Source organism: Hyalella azteca, unplaced genomic scaffold, assembly GCF_000764305.2.
Source record: "Hyalella azteca isolate HAZT.00-mixed unplaced genomic scaffold, Hazt_2.0.2 contig5817, whole genome shotgun sequence".
Lineage (NCBI taxonomy): Eukaryota > Metazoa > Arthropoda > Malacostraca > Amphipoda > Hyalellidae > Hyalella > Hyalella azteca.
Window position 1 is genome coordinate 185,684 of NW_025935997.1, and position 4,323 is coordinate 190,006.

Genomic DNA, 4,323 nt, shown 5'->3' on the forward strand with positions numbered 1-4,323 from the left:
CCCCTGTATTTCCCTCGCCAGCTGCAGCTCAGCTGTTCCGCCAGCCGAATTTTTCGAGGGAACTTACTATACTCAACTCAACTCAGCTTTGTATTTTTCTCCTCCCTTTTCTCCGTTCAAGAAATCTAGTTCGTGCATTTACACTGGCTGGACAGAAAATAAAAGAGATAGTCGAAAAGCCCTCTACGGCCTCTAGAGAAAAGCCCTCTACGGCCTCTAGAAAAAAAAATGAAACCAAATCAGCCCAGCTAGAGATGAAAGTTTGCAAGTACTGCAAAGTGATCTCTCTGAGTGAAGTCCAGACGGTCACCTGTGAACGATGCGATGATCTCATTTGTATCAGCTATTCGAAGTTGAGCTCTAAGGAGTACTCATTTCTCGTGGAATCTAAATTGCTTCGTTGGCTTTGCCGTGATTGCTAAAAACCAACTCTTGGTGTTGGAAAAAGAGAGGAGTCGGTGGAAGAGCACGAAAATGAGTCGAAATTGTTGAATGATGTAGTAAACTCCTTGAGTGAGATGGTGCGCTCGCTGAGTGACAAACTGAGCTCGCTATGCAATGAGCTCTCTGAAGTGAAGGCTCAGCTGAAAAATACGGAAGAAATGGAAGTAAAGAACAAGACAGCTGATTAATCTGAAGTCGCTAGCGAAAGCTTACGTAAATTACTTGATAGAGAACGTACGAAGGCCAACCTGGTTTGGTTTGGGATTCCCGAAAGTACCGCATCTGATGCGAAGGACCGAGTGATGGATGACACGGCATTTGTTGTAGAATGTTGCAGCGAGATACTCAACACACCGATTGATGATCGGCGTGTTGAGTAACTTGCTGCAACATTCTACAACAAATGCGTAGCAAGAGGCAAACAAATCTCGATCGTAGTAAGAGGCTGCGCTCGAAAGATGCTGCTGTCAAAACCTGCAGACCTCTGTTGGTGACTGTAAAGTATTCTGCTCAGGTTTTGAGCGTGCTGAAAACAGCGAAAAAGCTTGGAAAATCAGCTGATTACTAGTCAGTTTTCGTAAAGACAGATTCCACCCCTTTAGAGAGGGCGGTTTTTCGCTAGAAGTGGCAGGAAAAAATCAGGCGGAAAGGCATGGAAAATCAGGTCAATCACTTCCAAGCTGTCAAGACAACACCGGCTGCTCACGGACTGTCAGAAGAGACGGAAGACAAGTAATTAAAAGGAATGATTTCCATAGATCAAGGCCTGTAAATAATTTATGAAGTGACCGCATACATCAAAGTGAAAGTGCACAAAAAGTATAAAAATGTTTTCACACGAACTCGGATTCCGTTTTGAACAAAAAAAGTGAACTGTTAACTGTGATCGCAAACGAGTGCATAGACATTATTTTTATTACAGAAACACTCCCTAAAAATCACAGGGGGAAAATTGCACCTATTGAATTTTAGCTGCCAGGTTTTGATTGTTTTCATAACTTAAATGAAGTGCAGTGCAGTAGAGGTGGGTTAGAACCTCTTATGGGGCCCAGCAAGTTGAGTTATCTGCAGAGCATCAGTCAGCTAGAGAATCAGTGTGGTGCGAACTTACTCTCAAATGCAAAGATATCCTCATAGGGGTAATTTATAAATCACCTAACAGCTCCTCCGATAACAATAAAGTACTAAACAGCCTTTCACCGAGCATGATTTTCAGTAGGTCGCATACGTTGATTGTAGGTGACTTTAACCATCCAGAAATAGACTGGGCAGATGAATCTTCTCCAAGAGATGGGAATCACTCAGCATCCTTGTTCCTGAAGTCTGTGCGAGACTCATTTTTAATCCAGAACATCACCAAGCCAACCCGTTTTAGGGGTAAACAGGCCCCAAATATTCTAGATCTTGTGTTTACTAGTGAAGAATCAATGATAGATGAGCTTCGCCACGAGGTTTTGTTGAGCAAAAGCCACCACCAATCAATGTTTTTCAGTATTAAGTGCTGTGCAGAAAAGTCGCTTCGGAAGCGTGAACGTTTCAACTTTGCTAAAGGCGACTACGATAAACTCCGTTGAGCGGTGAATGCGGCGAATATTTCGGACTGTATTAACACTTTTCAGCCCCAGTTATTTTTTTTAGAAATTACATTTTTTATCAAATTTTTGGTGTTGGCTCTACCTAATTGATTAGGAAAATGTCTCAGTTTGCTTTTCTTTACAATAGTATTGCTAGAATACGATGTGCCATGTATGTACCACTGAGCATATCCAAGTAAATTTTTTATATTGAAAGAAAAAACAACCGTGTCCGAAATGCACTTCTATAATTGTAAATTGACAAGTTATATTACAGTTTCAGGATATAACAAATCTAAAATTAACAATGAAACATAACGTCTTCGATACTTTTTGCAATATTATTCCAAATACTGTAAAATGGCGAAACTAAAACAAATATTTGATCCATCGTGTGAACCACTAATTTTCTAATTAGCGTTACATTGTGTTCAAACACATTATTTCAAGTATCAAATTGTGTTCAAATACATAATACTTTAAGTTTGACTTACATGTAAAAGGTAAAAAGGGAGATATTGATCAGAATGTAAATACTCAGAACATATCATTATTTGGTATTGTCCGAGGTTGCGCTCAAGACATTGAACTCATTATATTAAGCTCTACCTGAGGATCGGGTTACGTTGACTAAGGTAGTGAGGGATAAGTAAGACACATAAGTCCAGATAACGTATCTTGTATAAGGGGTGGTAATACAGAGTTGCGATACAGAAGAATAAGCTACGGCCTCGACCGTAAGGTCGGAGAACTCAAGCTACACGCTACATCGCGGAGTGCTCTTCAGCTACTGGGGGCTTTGCTTAAGGTTGCTAGACCTTTTATAACGTTCGCTTCCGCCCACTACTGAGGTCTTGATCGCGTGATCTATCACGTGTCTATCAGATGTTGACTCGTGGACTCAATAGCTAACTAGGTCTGTTGGTAAACACATTAGGACTTGTTTCCGCGACCTACTCTCGGACAGTATGAAATGGAAGATTACATGCCAAGCAGAGACCTGCATTACATTTGTAACACTGAACGAAAGGTCTTTTCTTACATCCTTCTCCAGCACATCTTCTTCTTTTGTTATCATGTGTTTCTACAAAATAATGTTTTATTCCATCAAAACGAATATCATCTAACACTCGTTTGTCACCCTTTTTTGAGTAGGATGGCGGTCTCCCATCTCCTTTCAAAGCTTCTTCTTCTCATAGCCTGAGAGACAGCTTCATTTCTTGTCACAGATGGATTTCTCCATAACATCCTCCGAGAAGATAAAGGAGCGATACCAGACACTATAAAAATTCCAAGGAACACTTTCATTTCATCTTTGCTTACCAAGAAATCTGTTTCACCTTTGAAAATTGCATAAACAATTGTCTGATCCACTAGCAAATTCCACATATCATCAAAAAATAGTTCAAAAAGTTCAACTGGAGTAAAATCTCTATATTTTGCATAATTTGCCTCAGGAAATATGCGGTCACCAGGTGTGAGTGAAGTGCCAAGACTAAATTTTGGAGTCTTATAGTTATTGATAGACGAAGAATTATGAGCCTCACCATCATCTTCAGTCGTACTACGTTCGTCGTGCAAAAAAGCTTCATCATTGCCACTCAGTTGATCTTCACAATCATCTTCAGTTGTTCGTCGTCCGTCATTGAATACAGCTTCAGCATTACCAGTCAGTTGTCTGCCGGATAAATTATCTATCAATCCACTATCACTATCCACTTCATCAACAGAGTCTTCATCAGTCAATAGGCAGGGATCATTAGGCTCAATATAAACATCTGCATGGCTCTCATCTTCTTCTAATATACCTAATATCTCATGCATAGTCAGGAATCTGAAATATGAAACATAGAGTGGACTTAAAACATGCTAGAAATTCGATATTCATGAAATATGTGTACTCAGAAAAAATGTACCTTCATTAGCTCAGCGAACCATATATGGCACAGCAAATATAAATGATATCCAGAAAAAATAATGCATTAGACAAATGTGAAAGTTAACTGGAGAGGTCAGTTTATTACTTGTTCAACAAATGCACTTACCAAAAGAACCTAGTTATCAAATAAATGTGCAAAATATACTTACTATCCCCTGGAAGCCATTTATTTTTGGCAGAGCACAGCGACTCTTCTTTTCAACGCGACAGCAGAGCACAGACTGGCAGGCTTAAGGGCCCCTTAATAAGGGGTTGTACTCATATGAACATGTTGTAGCAGGTTTGGTGTGAATTCCCAGTACACTTGTTCATGGCTTGTCTTAACCAAGAGCGATGTATGATGCAATATTACATCATGCTGTTTAA